Source organism: Macrotis lagotis, chromosome 6 (assembly GCF_037893015.1).
Source record: "Macrotis lagotis isolate mMagLag1 chromosome 6, bilby.v1.9.chrom.fasta, whole genome shotgun sequence".
Taxonomy (NCBI): domain Eukaryota; kingdom Metazoa; phylum Chordata; class Mammalia; order Peramelemorphia; family Peramelidae; genus Macrotis; species Macrotis lagotis.
In genome coordinates this window covers 26,800,938-26,822,413 of record NC_133663.1, presented here as the reverse complement: position 1 = coordinate 26,822,413, position 21,476 = coordinate 26,800,938, and positions in this window count along the sequence as shown.

Sequence of the window (21,476 nt, the reverse complement as noted above, 5' to 3'; positions counted from 1 at the left end):
CCATAGATCCAAGGTTTTAAGAGATAAACTAATAATTTGTCATATATTACTGGGAAAACTGGAAAGCAGGGTGGTAGAAATTAGGCCTAGATCATCATATCACACTAGAAAATGCCCCCTATAAGATAAGATCAAAATAGACAAAGATTTAGAAATAAATGGTGATATCAAAGGCAAATAAGAGGACCATGAAAACATAAAATTTTCAGTCTGGATCTAATCTTGCCATAGATTAAGAATTATTCATTTGCTAAGTTTAAATTTTATTGTGATATTATTAGAGAAAGTCAGTCAAAATAATTTATTAAACTTGTATGAGATAAAAAGCTTGCTTAAAACCATATCCCTCCACTTATTTCAAATTTAAGTCTTTTAATAAATATTTGCAATAAGTCTAAGAAAGTTCCCACATTATCTAAGTCCTCTATATCTTGTTATATATATATATATATATATATATATATATATATATATTCTAGTCTATTCTATACTAACAAATACATTTGAATTATTTTTCTTAAAATTTTGACAATAAAATACAATTTTAGACATTTTGTAGCACTTTATGATCTATGATGTCTTTACTTCTATTCATTGATTCTGAAAGGTTATTCTTTGAAAACTCCTGTTGTACAGGTGTTAAAACAACTTGGCCAAGAGACCAACGTTCAAAGTTTCATAGTTGATAAGTGATGTGATGTAAACACAAATTTCTTAACACCAAGTCTGGTCTTCTTAACTATTTCTGTTGAGCTTATTTCATTCATCCTTCTTAAATCAGACCATGAAAGAAGTTGCCAATGAGCAAACTGTCCCTATCAATGCAGATTAATATTTTCTCCTCTGCAGTTTATATTTTTAAAGAATTATCTGGGACTTTCAAATGTTAAATGTTTATTTAATATAAATTCAATTTGTATTAAATAAAAATAAAGATATTTTAAAATAAAGATATTTTTCTTAGGAACATACATCACTGAGTTCAAATCTTCTACAAACAGGAGCTAAAACCTGAATCTAGTTCAGTTTCATTACCCCCTTCCCCACTAGGTTAAAGATCAATGAAATTTTTCAATTACATCTTCTGATTGCTGGGCATTCTTTATTCAATCTAATGTTCAGATTAACCTTGTAAACTGTTACATAAGCATGTTGATTTGAATAGTTCCTTTCCTTATTCAGTTCAAATGCTGTCTAGATTTTTTCCATAATTTTTTAATTGTGAAATTCATTTCTCAATTGGATATTATATTTCTTCATTATATTCTAGATCCAGTCAATCATTCTATCTATCAAATTTTATATAATATATATAGCAAGTTTTTATATTAAAAATATGAAATACACAAAATAAATGAAGAGCAAAGATGGATATAACACTAGCATTAGGGAACTCCTAAGGTAATGGCATTAGAAATTAGGAATGCTAATTGGCAGATCTGAGAAAAAAAATGCATTCTAGGAATTGAGTACAATTTTTTTAAAGGCAAAGGAAATAGGGATTAAAGGATTTCAATGCGGAATATCAAGGGGTTCAATTTGATTAAATCAAAGTTCAAGAAGGGGATTAGTTCTGAACTTGAAAGATAGGAGGCAGCTAGCATGTGAAGGGCTTTAAATGACTTTATTTTTTGTTAGAAGCAATAGAGAATCATTGTATCCTATGGAGCAGAGCAATTCCATGGTCAGAACAGTGGATTAGGAAGGAGAGGTATATTGGATAATGATAATCCTAGTGAAGGAGCTCCACCAGCAATGAATTTTTTAAAAATCAGGTCAGGAAACAATTTGGTTCAAGAAATATTTATTCAGTGACTCATTCCAATTGAGAAGCCCCATAGTGAATCTAGAAATTCAGATTCAGAAAGACTTCGGTGCAATCCTCTGACATACACTTGGCAAGTGATTGCAGCTTTCTTTGACTAAGGCAGTAATCTAAGACTTAGAGTTAAATGGAAGGTGCTTTTCTTCATTGATAGAGGGAGTTTTCTCACCAATAGGTAACTTTAACAATAAAAATTACTTTTTTCCAGACTTAAAATGTATAAACACATAATTCATAGTCTATATGACTAGTAAGGCACAATTAATGGCAGAATGAATCAGATGAAAATGTAATTGTGAAATTTTTATCAATAAAATTAACATACAAAGAAGATAGAAAATGTCAGTTTAGTTGCCTGTCAATATATGGTTCACAGGAATCCTTATGTAAGGTTTAGAAGCCTTCATATGAGTTTAACATTCCTAGTGTAAAGCACCATTCTAGAAATCAGAAAAAAATGTAAATCTAAAGTCTTTGTTCTATTAGAGCTTACAACGTGCATTTGATGCTACTAATCATATGTCCATGATTAAACATTCCAAATAGTTTGATCAACTTAAATATTCCCACAAATAAAGATTCCCCAGTCCTATCCTGGTATTCACACATCCCTCCTGCAATGGATACATCATTTAATGTTAGCTTACTAGTTTGTTTGTTTTCCTGTTGTATTTGAGCAATTTGGTTTAGAATGTAAGGCCCCAAGGAGTATGTTTTCAGTAGGTTAAATACATGACGCAGAGCCTCAAAAATTAGTGTAGAATGTACTTTTGTACTTTTACCACAAGATTATTTTCACCAAAGACATACTAGCAAGGTTTTACAAGGCACCCATTGCTTTTGAAATATACTAAAAAAGAATATATATATATATATATATATATATATATATATAGTAGTATGAACATTCAAAAAATACTGCTATTTTATTCTCTAGATTTGTTAACAAAGGATCAGAGTAGTGTCCCAATGACATAAGTTGGACATAAGTTCACTTGTCCTAAAAATGAATTTTATTAATATTTAGAAAAATAGGATATCTGAGTTGGAAGTATTCACACAGATCAACAAATGTGATCCAGCTCTTTATGAGCTGAGGACAGGCAATAAAGGTTTAGAAAGCTTGGCTACAATCTGCAAATCTGTTCAGCTTTACAATGGCAGACTCCAAACCAAAAATCTTGAATTTCTGGATTTTGAGGCAGGGCCTAATATCTTGTACAATTTCCCATGATACCAATTTCTTGCCTTTGTTGTCAGGAGATAGTTTTATTCCATTGTATTCACCTTTTACATAGAAAAGTCCATTCTATCAAATCTTCATCATGCCTTGGGTATTATATAATTCTTTAGTTACTTTACTAAAATTGCCTAAGTTCCTAAAATGAGCCCAAAACCCCCATTGACAAAGAAAATGATGCAAATTCTCTCCTTAATGAGGAGAAAAATGCTTTCTGGTCATACTGTTTTCAGCAAAGTGATACTGAACTCCTAGGAGTCATTATTCTAACGCTATTTATTCCCTTTCCCCTTCTATCAGATTATTTATTGCCAATTTCTTTCACTGATACCCCACAATCACACCGCCAACAGCCACTCATCCAAAGTTACTCTGATTTTCAACTGTTCTACATGAAATGCCTGTAATGAATACCTTTATCTTAAATCTTTTCCTTTTCTGTTCCTTCTACTCTGAGACCTGGCTCTGTCCTTATTACACAACTTTCCTAACTGCCTTTACATCACTGGCTGCCATTACATACATTGCCCCTGACTCACTTTTTTGTTTTGCAATATTAGAAAATCTTAATGAATTGTAGTGTTCTTGTTGTATATTACCCTTTATTTTGTCCTTCTACCACCTTCCATCACCAACGTCTCCACCTGTGAAGTTCACTCAATCCATATCTACCACTCAATCCAAATTCTGGTCGACATTACCTATCTCCTGTCAGGATACTTAAAATCATTTCCCCAATGAGTCAAGGCATATTTCCATATCTTCCTCTCCTCTGTAAATACTTCTTTCATTCTAGTAGAATCCAGATTACATACTGATTGCTACTCAGAGGATCTAATCTCCCAGTTACTCATTTTAGTCATTTCCCATGACCAAATCTTCTGCCTGTTTTCAGCCACTCATAATGCTTATCATCCTTGACCTTGGAATCACTCACAAATGCTCTACTTCCATATTCATGAAGTCTGAAATTTCTTTAACAGCCATTTTATTGGCTTTCTACCAACAACCATCCAAAACTAAACCCTGGTCCCAGTCTACACAGTGACTTATCTTTACTCATCAGATCTCTCCTAGCCCATGGTATCTGCAGTAGCTAAATTCTTCCCCTTTCTTCATTTTGTCCTCTTGGTTGAACTGTTCTACTCTACGCTATAAATCTCTCTTAGCCCCTTATCATATCATAGTTATTTCCCTGCTAAGGTTCAGCTTTAGATCACTCCTACAATCCAATACTGAATTTCTAAACAAAGGTGGAGAAAAAAATGACAAAATCATTCTGACTGTGTCCAATAATTTTTTTTTAAAATTATATAACATTAACTTGGTCCTCACTATTGCAAGATTATCTTTTTGTACCTCCCTAGTTAGCTCCTTACCCCATTCACTGAAGAAGTCTTTCCAAAGTTCTCTTCAAACCTTCCATAGCTATCCCCATTTCTCTTAAATGGTAAAGTTTATTTTTATTTATAAATGAGGCCGTACCACTAAGGCTTGCTCTTCTCCAGTCCTCCTTGGTACCTCCTTCTACTGTCTATTCTTCATCCCATCATATGAAGAAACTGCCTTTTTTTGGCCAAAATAAACCTCTGTGCATGCAAGTTGATCTTATCCCAAATGATTTTCTCAAGTAGATTTTCCTTAGATCTTTCTCTTTGTCTTACTATCTCCTGTCTCAGTTTGGTAACTATCTCCTTCCTACCTACAAGCACCTTATCATCAGCCTTGCCTTGATCAATCCATTGGTACTCTCCATCATGAAATTTCTAAGAAAGCTCATTATTATAGAGACTTCCACCCTCTCTCTCTTCTCACCTTTTTTTGTTTAAACTCTCTCCAATTTGACTTCTAACTCAAACTTCTCTCTCTAAATAGCCAATGAAATCTTAATAGACAAATCTAATAATCTTTTCTCAATCCTCATTTTTCTTGATGTCTGTAGCTTTTGATATTCCTGATTATTCTCCCTGTGTTGGGGCGGGATGATGCTTTTTCATGATTCTTCCCCTATATGTGTGACCACTCTTCTTCAGTTTCTGTTGTGGAATTTTCATCCATGTCATGCCCGCTAGCCATGGGCATATCCAAACATTCTATTCTGGACTTTTTAAAATACTATTTGACAGATGGCTTCATTAGTTTTCATGGATTTAATTATTATTTCTATGCTGATTATTCTCCAATATACTTATCCAATCCTTTACTGAGCTCCAATATTTTTAAGTTTCTTATTGAAGATCTTGAAATGGATATGCTGTGACCATCTTGAATGCACATTTCTAAACTAAACTCATTGTCTTTTACCTCAAATTCTTTCTTCTTCCTAATTTTCTTACTCCTGTCAAATGTAGCATCTTCCAACAACCTCTCCTGTACTCACACCTATGTGTAAAGCTACATACCTTCATTATTTCTTACCCAATAATAATTAATATATTTCCTTAGCCTTTCAATTTTTCCTTTATACCATCTCTTTTCTGACACTGTCATAATACCCTGAGATGGTACTCATCTTCTCAAACTGGAACTATATCAATATCCTGTGGATTGATCTGCTTGGCATAAGTCACTCCCCATTCTAGGTCATTCATTCTCTTTTCAGCTATCAAAGTGATCTTCCTTTTTAAAAAAATTTATTTCCAATTCTAAATTCTCTCTTTTTCTTTACCCCTCCCTCAAGTATCAGTAACTTTTTAGCTATTATAAATATAAAATCATGACAAAAGATATTCCCACATCTGCAATGTTAAAAATGATAAAAAAAATACCTCTACTGAGTCAATCAGTTCTATATATGATGGTTAATTTTTCAAAATGCAATTTTTGGAATTACAACTCATTTTATTGATCAGAGATGCTAAGTCTTTCAGAGTTGTTTAGCTTTATAATATTTCTGTTAATATGTATATTGTTTTTTCTTACACTCCCTTAGATTTTTCATGATTCACAAAAATCTTCCCATACTTTTCTGTAACTACCTTCTCCATTGTTTCTTACAGCAAAATAGTATTGCAATTAAAGAATATGCCATAATTTATTCAGTAAGTCCTCAATTGAGGATATCCCTTAAGGTTTGAATTCTTTGTCACGATAAAAAAAATCTTTTATGGATATTTTTGTGCTTATGGGTCCTTTTTCTTTTCTTTTTGACACCTTGAAGAATATGTGTGTGTAATTAGTATTTCTGCCTAAACTATTATGCAAGGTTTTAGTTCTATGGTCAATATATTCCCAAGTATTGTTGAGAATGATTAGAATACTTCTCAGCTCCACCAACAATATTATATATAGCTCATTTACATCAGTATATTTTGTACCTTTTGAACAGACAGTCTATTTCTTGTCCAGTACAATCTTTGGTGATTTTCACTTTGGAAAATAGTCTGAGATTTGATACTAGACTAGACTATTTTCACTTTTATTTTCATTAAGTCTCTCTTGATAGTCTTAATATTTTTTTCTTCAGATGTTTTTTTTTTTATTTTTTCTAGGTCTATAAAGTAATTTTCGGTGGTTGGGTATGGCACTGAATAAATAAATTAATTTAGGTAGTATTGTCATATTTATTATATTGGCTTACTCATAAGAAATCAAGTAGTTGCCAAGCATACTCATGAGTAATTAATGTTTCTGTAATTGTTTAATTAGATTTATGTAATTTGAATTTAAAACTTTGTCATCAGTTAAGTCACAACCCCATTGCTTTGCAAAAAGAAATAAAAAAAAGAAGACCTAAATTTCTTTTTATTTTGGTATATGTTTTATACTTTAACTTTTTAATTCAAATTTTATCTTATTTTTGTAACTACATGCTATTGTCCTTTTCTAACATTTGTACATTTGCAAATCTGTGAGTTCCACATTTTCTCACTACCCTCCCTTCTCCCCTCCCCATGGCAATAGGCATTCTGTTAAAACTCTACATCAAGCCATAAATTCTTGAATGATTGCTCCTTGATAGGTAATTTATTTTTCCTATGGGGAATTCACATTTTCTTCTTTTTTTTAGTCTTTTGACTTTTCTTATGATTTGTCAATATTTCATGTAGTTATTAACGTTCAGTCAACTAATTCTAATGTTACAACAATTATTTCCTTCATTAAGTTTATATATTTCTTTTACTATTTGACCAATGTTTATTTTAAGGAGTTATTTTCTCCTGGGTATTCTTTGCCTCTTTTTACCAATCTGTTAATTCTCTTTACCCATTTTCTTGCATAGTTTTCATTTTCCCTCAAGTTTTCCTGTACCAATATTATTTGATTTTAAAAAGAAATACCAAGTCACATAGTACTCAGCACATGTTTATTGATTGATTGGCTGAAAATCGTTTTATGTTTGGTTCTTTATCTCTTGTCTTAGTTCCTTTAGAAATTCTTGTTAGACTTTAGTTCAATCTGCACTCTTCTTTGAGGTTTTGTTTATAGATGTTTTCCAGTGATTGTCTTCTTCTGAGTTTGTGCCTTGAGCTTCCCTGTCAAACTAGCTTTTTATAAACAATTTCTACTTTTCTTATTGTTAACTCATTTTTACATTCTACTCATTCACTTTGAAATTTACTTTAGAGTTAAGTTCTTCTCACTTTGGGGGTCGGAAAGGGATGATCTAGTCTGCACTTCTGACTATTATGAACTGCTTTTACTGGTTAATCTGCAAATCTATATATTCTTTGTGTCCCCAAAGTATTGTTATCTGGGCAGGTGTCTGTCCACTGCCCTCTTGGGCTGCACACTGACTTTTATTCAGGTAGGGCCTCTATTCCCTATGACTCTGCCCACTCTTTTTCCTGGAACTGTGACCTAGAACTGGGTCTTGAGTGATAGAGCTGCCAAATGGCACTTGATTCTGAGCCTAGTTCTACAACTGGGGTTGTTTGAGGTGTCTTTCTGATGAAGCATTTAATTCTCTAAGCACCTATTGGTGCTTGGAGAATTGTTGCATGCTTCTTCCATTATCTGGTGCCACTTTTGCCACACTGTACTCTCAACCAGTCCTTTTTCCAGTATATGAAGAAAGTATTTCTCCCATCTTAAGCTTCCCTGGGTCAGAAAATGGCTCAATAAGATTCTTTTTTGTCTTTAACACTCAGAACACTGTTTGTTTGGTTTCTGTGGTCATTTTGTAGGGGAAGTTTTGGAAGAAGTTTGTTTGTTGTGATCTTTCACTTTGCCAGCTTGACACTGCCACCAAAGTGGTCTTCATAAATTGTAAGTCTGAGTATATTATCCTGTCCTCCCCCTTCCCTCAGATCACACTGAAAACCCATTTGGGATACAATACCCTTCATAGCATTTCTCCCCTAACTTTTCTAATTACTTCCTGCTGCTCCCATGATATTAGTTAGACATTCATGCAGGTTACATCATTATACCTTGGATTTTACTGTTATTGTTCAATTTTTTCATTTGTGTCTGGCTCTTGCTGCCATCATTTGGGATTTCCCTGGTAAAGCTGCTCAAGGGCTTTGCCATTTTGATCTCTGGTTCATTTAATAGACTAATAAACTGAAGTAAGCAAGGATAAGTGACTTGCCCAGGGTCACACTGCTAGCAAGTGTCTAAGGCCAGTTATGAACTTAGGAAGATGACTTTTCCTGATTCCAGGTCTGGCACCACATCCATTGTGGCACCAAGACATCCTGTTCCTTAATCAAAACACTCTATTTTCTCACTTTAGACATTTTCATTGACTTTCGTTATTCATGGAATGCACTCCCATCTCATCTCTGCCTTTTGGTACCCCCAGCTTCCTTTACTTTTCAGGAAAAATCTTTTATAGGATGCACTTCCCAATCTCTTTTCAATTTTAGTACTTTCCTTCTAATTTATTCTGTATACACAGCTTGTTTGAGAATTGACTTTCATTAGCTCTGAAAACCTTGAGAGTGGTCTTTTTCCCCTTTATACCTCCAGTGTTTAGTATAGAACCTACCTAGAATGTAAAAAAACATAATAAATTATTACTAAATGAACTGTTGTCTGATCATTTTTAGAGATGAAATATGTAGGTATATGTATTCACTTCCATATGAGCACCTCTGAGCTTCATTCATTTATTAATTATTTTGTTTTGTTTTGATGGCAGAGGTTCTATGATGTATAAAGTTGAAAACTCTTGTATTTTATATCAGACTTTTTTTTCAGCTACTGAGTAGTAATCTATTGTCTGCATGGCAGAATTAAAGTGAATGCTCAGTCACTCTCATGGATGTATAATAGAGAGTCAGAGTGAGAATAGACAGTAGAAAATGCCCTAAGTTAGTGCTCTTTAGGGACACATAGACTCCTTAAGTTTCTAATTAGAAAATAGCATCCTAACTACATCAGTGACTGGCTAAATGCTAAATGTATACATGTACGTCTGTCCTTGATGATATGAGACCCCTTTGAATATGAGCCCAGTCTGGAAGATAGAATAGTTCTTTGGCAAATGACTTGGAGGCCAACCTGTAGGCAACTGGGTTCCTCGCAAGCTGCATTCTATATTTATAATTAATATTTTATTTTTTCTTTCTTCCTTCCTTCCTTCATTTTCCTTCCTTCCTTCCTTTGTTCCTCCCTCTCTCCCTCTTCCTTTCTTCTTCCCTCCCATTCTCCCTCTTTCTTTGTTTCTCTCTTTGTTTTTCTCTTTGTTTCTTTGTTTCTTTCTTTCTCTGCTTTTCTGCCTTCTGTACCTTCTCTTCTCCTTCCTTCTTCTCAGTCTATTTTTCTTTCTTTCTTCTTTTTGTTCTTGTTCATGTTTTCTGGTTTTTGTTCTTGTTCTCCTCCTTCTTCTTGCTCCAGTTCCTCCTTCTTTTTTCCCATTTGCCTTGATCCAATTTAATCAGATTCTGAATGTGCATTTGGGACCGCTATGCACCAGAACTAAACGGAATATTCAATTCCTAACTTTGGTATGAAGGATGATCATAGGTAAAGCAGGGCAAAATTTAGGGTGGGAAATATAAAGGATTATTTGAGATAGAGTTATCACTAACCTAAGTCACTGTTAAGGGTGAAAATACTTTCAGTGAAATCAAACAATTATGAATTTTGTACCTCATATCCAATATTTAACAAGATGTCAAAACATGATAATAATTAATGAAGGGGAGAGATGGTTGAAGGGAGAAACATCAATACATTGTTCCTATAACATGAATTTGTCATCTCACTATAAAACAATCTCATCTGCTAATAAAATGATTGAAATGTACTTTTCACAAAGAACCCAAGAAATTCAAAATAGAAAAGAAAATCTAAAATGCTTCCAAGTAATGATAGCAGCAGCACTTTTGTAATACCAGCTATAGGCAGTAGATGACGAGGATGGTGGCTTTTGTTTTTGTTTTTGTTTTTTGTTGATGCTGTTTGCCCTTCATTCTCAAAGATGACCATAACATCAAGGGCAGTGACATCATGACAAGCACAAGCACATGAATTGAACTGGGGTGGGGGGGGGGGGGTGTGCTAAGTCACCAGTTTCACTCTTTCCTCCAGAGTCATCTGGGTCCAGTGGTCAGATATGAATCAGGACTAGACTGGGAGGCAATCAGGGTTAAGTGACTTGTGCAAAGTCACAGAGCTATCAAGAGTACTGTCTGAGGATGGATTTGAACTCCCATCTTCCTGACTCCAAGATCAATGCCTTATCCACTGAGCCATCTAGCTGCTCAAGAGTCTTTTCTCTCTCTCTCTCTCTCTCTCTCTCTCTCTCTCTCTCTCTCTCTCTCCCTCCCTCCCTCTCTCTCTGGATGGAGTACTGGATCCCAGATAAGTCATTCTACCTCTATTTGCTTCAGTTTCCTTCACAATTGAATGAGCACCAAGGCAGTTCGGTGATGCACTGCATGAAGCACTAGCCTGTGTAGTACTAACTCTATGATGGTGGGCAAGTCACTTAACTCTTTTTGTCTCATTTATCAAATGAACTGGAAAGGAAAATGACAAATCATTACAAAATCATGGTCAAGGAGAATACAAATGGGTCCAAAAGGGCACATATGATTGAATAAACTGAACAGCAATCGTAGACTGAGCATAAGACATGCAAAATATGATCATATTAGCATAATAAATTACAAATCTTTTGTGCATCTCAAGTGATAAAATAGTTACAAAGAGCTTAGCAGTGTCTGACTTGTATTACATATATGATACATATATATATATGCTTATTCCCATTTCCCTCTCTCCATAAGAATTTAAAACCTAATAGACAACTATTAATAAGACTCTCACTAAATAAACTGCAACATTTGAACATGAAATTTTTCAAAGAACTCCAGTAAAATTTCTATGCACTGATATAAAGTGAAGTAACCGGAATCAGCAAACAATACACATCATGCTTACAAACGCCCAACAAGAACACGCAAATGAGAACACATGGGAACAATGATGCTTACAAAACAATAGCAGCAACAACACATATGGGAACAAAGTAGCACAGCAAATACTGGAAATTGGGAGAGTAAAATAAGAAAAGTTCCATCTTATGAAAAAAAGAGAAGGGGTCCCTTTCTTCTCTTACTTTCTAAAGATAGATAACTTTGAGTGTGGCATATTGCATATTCTGTCAGATATGGGTTGTTTTAATCTGGCTGACCTTTTTCTCTGTCTCTCTATCTCTGTACTTTTCTATTTCTGTCTCCAATTTTCTGTCTCTGTACTTCTCTGTCTATCTCTATATCTATCTCTCTTTATATGTCTTTTTCTGTCTCTCTCTTTCTGATTTTAACTCTACTTTTTATAATGAATGGCTATTGCTCTCTGGGGTTCAGAAGAAGTGATATGTTTGAATATGAAAGGGATATAAAAATAAATGATATCAAAATTTTTTAAATGAATATGCCATCAGTGGCATCCTGAGAAGTCCTGTCTAAATATAAACTTATATACAGCCCCAGTACGTATGCTCAGAATAAAATAAACCCTTTGAAAATACACAGGTTGCTATGGTTTTTCTTATTATTTTTTAAATTCTTTGGTAGTGAGGTTATTTATGTGAGAAAGTACCAAGGACAATTTACGCCATGGCCAAAAGCTTCTTGGGGAATATTCTCCTACATACCAAGAAATGTAGGGTTACGTGTCAGTACTGTATATCATTGTTGTACTTCTGTTCTGCCTCAATTTGTCATGCTACATCTTTAGTTAAGCTTTCTCATTTTCATTGTCATTGCTGACAACTACTAAGTGTTGTCATTTATGGCTTCAAAACTCATGGTGGCAGCATTATCAAAGTTATAGGAATTAGCTGCAGTTTTATTCTTACAGAACATCTAGCTGTCGCAAGTTTAACCCAGAACCACTAAATCCTTGAAGGATTCCAACACTTCAGGGAGGAGTGTGCCGGCCAACTCAGCCTGATAAAGTCATTTGTGCCCACTGAGGACTGTGAAGGGTGCCCAGGGATGATGAGCGGTGTTCACAGACATAGACATCAGGGCTACAGAAATGCAGCCATCAACATCAAATCACAAGAGAGCTTGCCAGCTATACTGACTGAGTTTGAAAAATGTCCACCAAACTAGCACAATGATATTTTAAACTCATTACAGTTTTTGGCTTTGATTTCAAGTTTTTTTTTTCTTTTCATGGGATTTTTTAAAGCAGCAACTGGACCACAAAACAATGTGTATTAATCAAAAGAATTATATCTTTGGACAGATGTACTGCCTGCTACAGACATTCTTGTATATGACTCCTCATGGTTTGGTTATTACGTTACGTTCAGGAAGGCTAAGACAATAGAACATAAGCTTATAAGTCTTTCAAGATGGCAAATAGACATAATTTTTATAGGATGGCAAAATCTTATGTAAGTGCCTAGCAAAGGACTATCTGCTATTTGAAGAAAAATCCAGATTTATGAAAGATTCATTAAAATACCTGGCAAGGAGTTTAGATAAAGGAGGATTTTTTCCCCAGCATTTATCATAGAATGGGGGGGGGGAATCTAGAATCTTGTATTCTCTGATGGTGTGGTGCTGCATTAAAAGAGAGGGAAAATATTAGACAAACACACATACAGAGCTCTTAAATAGTCTAAAACTTTCACTTGTAGATACATAACATGTAATCTCTTCCATTGCTGCCAACTGGGGGCACTGTTAGAGCTACAGAGTCACAAATAGATTGACCTCATTTTAAATAAGAGACAGTCAACAGGGAATGATAACTTGAGAATTAGGAAATGTGACTTTGAATTTTATTTCTCACATATACTTTTTTGGATGATCCTGAGCAAGTCATTTTATTTCTCAAAAATAAAAGTTTGGGGAGTCAGAGATAACTTTATTTGGTAGAGGAAGTTCTCTTACCTGGACAATTCTTACAAATTATGAAATTCCAGATAAAGTTTTTATCTCTATCTTTTAAATATGAAATCAGAAGATACAAAGAAATTGTTATTAAATGAATGAAAATTAATAGGAAATTCAATGGCAGGAGAGGAAGAAGAAAACATTGAAAAAATTTTTTTGGAATACAAAAAATACATCAAATGACCTAATACAAGTAAATTTGTTATCCATAAATTTTATGTAGATATATGTGTAGATGTCATGTGAATATGTGCCTATATATACAGTGCACATGTCATACATTATATGTTCACATGTATCTACAAGATACACACGAACACAAAAAGTGTGTGATTATGCCAGGATATGCACATATATGTATTACACTATGGTATACATAGTATAAATGGCAATACGTACATGTATATTTCTCATTCTGGAATATGAGATATGCATATGTAAACATATACATAGATGGAAATACCATACCTCATATGTATAATATGTTTCATTTATATAGGCTTGTGAATAATATAAGGCATGTAGTAATTATATTCAAATATATAATATATATAGTCATATGTATATAATTTTGTATTTTTTATAAATTCTTATCGTCATTAGAATAAAAACTAATTGATAGTATGGAATATTAAATTCTTTCTTTAGCTGCAGTACCTAATATAATGCCTGGCAAATGGGAATGTCTGTTAATCAATTTATTCATTGATACATTATAAGAGTGCACTGCAGGTAAACCTGTCGAGAGTAAGAAATATTTCAGATTTGTCTATCACCTAGTGAAATTCCTAACCTATACCAATAATAAATAAATTCTTTGGCTTGAATGAATTCCATACAGTATAGAAAATAAACCTAATTTCAACTTAACAATAAATACAAATTCATGGATATAAAAAAAAAGTCTAATAATATTACCTGTCTGTGTTAGGTCATCAAAAAATTACCGAAAAAATGATATAAAGATGAGAAGACACTCTTTCTTGATATGTTTTAACAAGTGGTTAAGTCTAAAAACAGGAAATGAACAAAAATAAAGATCTGACTATGATGACTGGTATATATTTAATTAATAGGACTCAAATTAACTTGATTAACAATTATGAATTCAAAGCACTAATGATGAGACCTGCCTCCCACTTCTAAGCAGAGAGTTGGTGCTCTGGAAATAAAGAATGAGAAATGTATTGACAGATACTGCCCATGTGTCAACTTGTGCCTATTAGAAGGTAAATGGAAAGAGTAGGAAGTAACTTTAAAAGAAATAAAGATTACTTGTAAAGTATTTATTCATCCCCAATAATATATGAAGTTTAACCTGTGCAAAGTAGTTACTATTATCAAGGAACCAAAAAGACTCCCGTGAATTAATTAAACTTAGCCAAGTGATAAGACTGAAAAATAATATTTAACAAGATTATAGAAAACTCTATCACCTCAGCAAATAATACCAGCCACCAGAGATAGAAACCTTGGGATGAGATTTATATTTTTTCAAATGACCAAGGGAATCATTTCATATAAATGAAAATAGATAGCAAAAAAGGAAACATATAAAAAAGGAAATAGATGTGCTTTTTAAATAAGATATCATAATGAAAACAGCACTTTTGAACTACAGCACCCAAGAATCACAAGTAATCTCTGAAGAAGTTGTACTGACAATAATGGGTTGGGAGGAAGTGTTATACTTGGCCTTATTATGACAAAAAGAAACCTGAGTTGGTTCCTATGTCATTTCAATAACACTTCTGTATGTTCTTACCACTTTGTGACCTTGCAGACCATAGCAAAGATATTGGAGTTTTCTTGGCAAAGATAGTGAGTTATATTGCCATTTCCTTTCCCAGTGCATCCAGTGGATTCTTTTGTCAGGTAACCAGAGGCAAATGTCTTGCCTAGGGTCACTGGAATGTGCCTGAAACTGTATTTAATCTCAAGCCATCCTGACTAGGCACAATGCTGTATGCACTGAGCCACTGCTTCCTCATTAATGGGACTTAGGGATATTTTATTAAAGATAATACAAAGGGGATACAAATCTAAAAATAAATTAATGTTTTTTCAACGATGCAAAGAATAAGAACGGAGATACTCACTGCTAGCCCAGAAACATATATCAGCTTATTCGTATCCCCAAATCCCTCTGTGAATGGCTTATACTTACATTAACAACATCATCGATGACAGCAAACTTAATAAGGTATTAGCTAGCTTTTCACAGAGACTTTTCTTTATCCAATAACATCTTCATAATCTGAGAATGGGAGAGGATATATGATCCTGATGTGTCCATTGATTAATTTTTACAAATTGAGTATGTGACTGAGTAGAATAAAATGCTTTCTTGAAGGATTTTTCTAAAAAATCCTCTCCCACAAATATATTTGAAATTATTTATGATTTTTGCAGCTATAGTGATGTTTCTTCAGTGTTAATAAATGTATTAATGTGAAGATATAAATCAGAAAGAAATAATGACAAATCACATATGGTCTTCCCCACTGTCAAAACAGATTGCCATGTGATGTGTGTCATATCTTTGAAACTCCTTACATGTGGAGTAATTTTGTGAGGAAAAAGTTTAAAAAAACTATATGTGTAAAGGTGAAGATCAATTCTATCAAGTGATGGAAAATACTGAAACCTATAAAAGCACATTGTGATACTGAGTAGTAGAAAATGAATTTCAATTTAATAAAATAGCTAACATATGTACATGTAAAAATAGTTTTCAGAAAAGATTTGAACAATTTAAGACATAAGAAAAAAAGCCATATTATAAATAGGAAGACTCAGAACTCCTTTTGAACAATGTTGAACATTATTTCACATGTGTGGGATCATTTTGATATTTTAAATTTGCAGAGAAGAATATATTATGCATTTTTATATAATGGAAAGACTGAGTGTTAGGGAAAAAACTGTTTCAAGGACATCAAAGATGTAGAAGACCATGGAGAGCATTGTGGGATATTTTAGATCATTTTGAACTCCATGTTTCATGGCTAAAGATAGTATATTTTTAAAAATGTGAAACAGAAACTTTGGAGATGGAAGTATGATGAAAAGGACTATTAGATTTATAGGGACACTGAGTGGATAGGGATTATCTTTTCTGTTAAGTAAGTATATTCATAATGACATAAAACTATAATATTTTGAATTACTATTTACAGATAAGAGTTAAAGAGATAGATTGGTGAATAAAAAGAGTTTATTTCTACTCAAAGAGGCTACTCCTAGGTCCCTGAGAGAGCTTCAATGTAGTAATACATGTGATGGTCCCTGGGAACTTAGACTTGGAGTTTTAAAACCTATCCAGAAAGTGAGTAGACAGTAACATACATCATGGGAGGCCTTTTATATCTAGCTATATTGTAAAGCAATGGATGGTACATACAAGACACCCACACAACATGGGCTTTGTTATTTTGGGGGGGACTTTATGTGTGGTTTTACTTTTCCTATACAAATCAATGATGTCTGTGCCTATATAATTGTTGACTTAAAATTATATAGGTCTCCAAATCAAGTAGTTCAATTATTTAATTTTACAGAAAAAGAAACTGAGACCCAGTGGGACTAAGAAATTCCTCAGTGTCACAAAATGACAGAGGCATTATTTGAATTGTATTTATATGCGTGTGTGTGTATATCTATCTAAATATGCATACATTTTATATTTAGGGAAATATAGGCATACACACATTAACAATCATCTTTCAGTACTGAAGAAGACCATAATGACTTGCTTATTATATTATATTATATTATATTATATTATATTACATTATATTATAGAGTATCCTGTGGAAGGTATTCTTCTCACTTGCCTCCACCAGAGCCATTCCTCTCCATGACCTGATTTATCAGAAATATGCCTATTAGTGACGGTCAGTAATGGTGGGAATATCTTGGCTTTGACTTGATTTCTCTTCTTCCCATTTCATTGGAGCACCACAGTGCACACTATCAATGTTGGACAAAAAAGAGCATGGGATATTTGATGACAGAATTGGACAATCCAATATATGCAACTCAATATATCTCTTGATGGACTAATCATTAGTATGACCTTTCCTCTCACTCATAGCTACTCAACAGTATGATACAATTGGCAAAAGATTTAACATTAGAACAATGTTACTTTGCCATTCAAAGGACTAGAAAGCTCTACTCTGGTAACAACATCCAGAACTCAAGCTCACCGGAAGCCTCCAGAACCACAATGCTTTTCCTACAAATACAGGGTCTCAAAAGAATACTGATGTATAGAAAAATGATACTGATAATATTCATATGAACCATCTCAGTTAATAGAGCAGGTAGAGGGAGCTTTTATAGTTTGAAGCACAGAAGAAAGCCGAATTCGAAGATAAAATATGGTGTAAAAATGGAGTCAATAAGAAAAAAGGGAAATGGAATGGGAGAAAGAAAAAGGAGAGGGGGAATAGGCCAAGCTATTTCACATAATAAGATTTTTTTTATTACAATGAGCTATTGCAATGATATGGAAGGGGGGAGGCAAGGGGGAATGAGGGAACCTTTGCTCTCATCAGAGATGGCTAGGAGAGGAAACAGCAAATAATATACTCAATGGGGTATAGGCATCTGGAGTAAGAAGGAGGGGGGAGCAGGGGGAAGGGGTGGGGATGTGAATAAAGGAGGAGAGGATGGACCATGGGGGGGGCGAGTGACCAGATATAACACATTTTCTTTTTTTTACTTCTTGCAAGGGGCTGGGATTGGAAGGCCTGCCCAGGACCACAGGGCCAGGTGGATGCTGGACCTAAGGGGTGGTATGGGGGCTCGGGGCTTCTTGGCCCCAGGACCAGGGATCTGTCTGCTGCGCCACTCAGAGACCCTACAGCAGAATCACAGTGAAAGGAGAGAGAAAATAGAGTGCATGGTAATGGAGAAATAAGAAAAGAAGGAATTGCGATCAGCAATGGAAACAGTGGAAAAATATGGAAGTAACTTTTGTGATGGACTTATCATAAAGAATGTAATCCACCCCTGACAGAGTTGATGGTGTTGGAACAAAGACTGAAGCACATTTTTTGTTATGATTATTTGGGGGAGGGTGCAGGGCAAGTGGGGCTGGGTGGCCTGCCTGGGGCCACATAGCAGGGTGATCTTTGGGTGTCTGGGGCCAGATTTGGACCCAGGTGCTCCTGGGTCAAGGGCCAATGCTCTGTCTGCCACCCAGGCACCCCTACTATTATTACTATTTTATTTTATTTTGGGTCTTTTTTTTTTTCTTCTTTTTGGTTTTTGCAGGGCAGTGGGGATCGGGTAGCTTGCATGTCACATGGCTGGGTGATTATTGGGTTTACAAGGCTGGATGTGGGCTCGGGTGCTCGTGGCTCCAGGGCTGGTGCTCCGTCCATTGCGCCACCTGGCCATAACTACAATTATTACTATTATTTTTTTAATTTAATTTTTTTCTCCCCCTTTACTTTTTTGCCCAAGCAAGTCTATCTATATTCATGGGGGAGGAGGGGTATTTTGTTTACTTGTAAACAAGTATATCTTATTAATGTAAAGAAAAAACATTTGTACAAATGAGAGTAAAAAATAAATTTAAAAATAAAAAAAAAAATAGAAACCAGGAGGGATGGGAATTCAGGGAAGCCTGGAGGGATCTGCATGAACTGATGCTGAGTGAGATGAGAAGAACCAGAAAAACACTGTATATCCTAACAGCAACAAGGGGACGATGATCAAACTTGATGGACTTGCTCATTCCATCAGTGTAATAATCAGGGACAATTTGGGGGCTCTCTGCAATGGAGAATACCATCTGTATCCAGAGAAAGAACTGTGGAGTTTGAACAAAGACCAAGGACTATTACTTTAAATTTGGGGGTGGGGAACTGATATCTAATTGTCTGATTTTGCTTTCTCTTGTGCTTTATGTTTCTTCCTTAAGGATATGATTTCTCTCTCATCACACTCAATTTGGATCAGTGTATATATACTATGGAAACAATGCAAAGACCAAATTGCTTTCTGTGCGGGTGGGGGAGGGAAGTAAGATTAGAGGGAAAACTGTAAAACTCAAAATAAATAAAATCTTTAATTTAAAAAAAAGAATACTGAATTGTTACTTTTTGTCACTACCTTCCTGGGTTCGGAGTGGGTAATTTGCACGCTTGCTGCCTTCCTTTGGTGTGGAGGGGCTCCCTGTCCAATCCGCATATGTATTTTCATTGCATAAGATGCATTATATACAATTTTGTTATACTCTTTATCCATTGCATGCCATTGAATTTGCATGCCTCTAATCTTCTCCCTCTTCACCAATGCTGTACAACTCCATTGCTTAACTATTCCTAATCCTTTCACTTTTAGTTGTCTCCAGAGACCACATTACTTAGGTTTTACAATGCAGTTATTTTGAATTTATATATCTATCATTTACTTATTTATGTATCTATATCTATCTATCTATCTATCTATCTATCTATCTATCTATCTATCTATCTATCTATATCTATCTATTCCCAGTAGAATATAAGCTCTTTGAGGACATAGAATGTTTCATTATGGATTTATAACGTAAGAAAAAATTGATTAATGCTCCTTGATTTGAAATGATTTAATAATCCCTAGATGAAAGATTGATTTTTTTTATGATGGGCAGGGTGTACAAATGTTTTTATTCATTGATCAAATTGTTTAATTTTTTCAAGTCAGCAAATCTTACAAAATCTCATATATGAAAATCATAGTCCAATGGAAAAGATTAGCTTCCTCATGACTGGAAAAGAATAAGTTGGAGAAAAATAAAACAGCCTTTTAAAAGCATTTTGGGGGGATAAATAAAAAAACCAAATTATCTTATAGATATTTATTGAAAGCAATGAATTTCCATTTTGAAACTTGGTGATATAGTTCCATCACCCATGCTCCATTTTAGACGGGAAATGTAAAACTTGCTTATTTGACACTTATCATCTAAAGAAATGTATCTCAAATTTTGAAATTCAGCCAGAATGAAATGTTTGTGGTGTTTCCAGTGATTCCCAGATTTTATGCCTTGGGGTGACCATCTATTTCATTAATACATAAATCCAAGTGACTTGATTAATCTCAGTAAACAAGAGAGTGTCTGCACTCTGACAAAACAGTGGAGAACTATTCTAAGTAGGATTTGGAGTCAAATCTAATATCCACCTACCTGTGCAAACTTGAACAATAAAGAGCTGTAAATATTGATTATTCCTTGTTATCATATGACATAGTAGAAAGAATGAAATTTGGAATGCACCAGATGGTTCTGAAAGACTTCTGGTGATAATATATGTATATACACATATTCAAACATATTTATGCATATAAATGCAGAGTATTATATATGCATATGGATGCATATATATAAATATTATTCGTATATACATTTACTATGTATATGTGCATGCATGCACATGCGAACATATTATTTATTTCCCACAACTGAAATTTTGGGCAATAAATGGAACAATCCTTAAGATCATTCTCTTAAGTTGAAATTATGAAACCTCAATTAAATTAGAAAAGATTAGTGTGATTCTGTGCTAATAGTATGAAAAAACCCAACAACATTATTTCAGTTGTTATCGTACCTCCTGATGTCCTTCTCTTCTCCTTAGACATTCTTCTTAGACATTCTATGCTCAGAAGAGTGGTATGAACTAGGACTCATAAAACAGTCTCAAATTCTAATACCATCCTCAATATTCCCTTTTCCCAGCAAAGCTCTACCAGGAATTGAATGTTCAGTTTACCATTTTTCTTTCTGTTCTACCCCAAAGAACTCACTCATTTGCCCAATTTATCCTACGTGTCCCTCATTGCAGGGAGTATCCCCTTCACTCCATAGAAAGACATTTTATTTAACATAAAGCAGTGTCTGAAAGACTTTAACTCACAGAATGAAATGTCATTATGACAACCAAATCGTTATGAGAAAAAGCACACTGATGTTTGAGCAAATCAAAAAATTCTATTTTCCAATCCTCTCCATATGCAATAATAGCTTATCTGCAGTAAGCCTCATGTAACCCCTGAATATATGCATCTTTACTTCTAGAGAGGCTAACCACAGGCCTGCAATGGC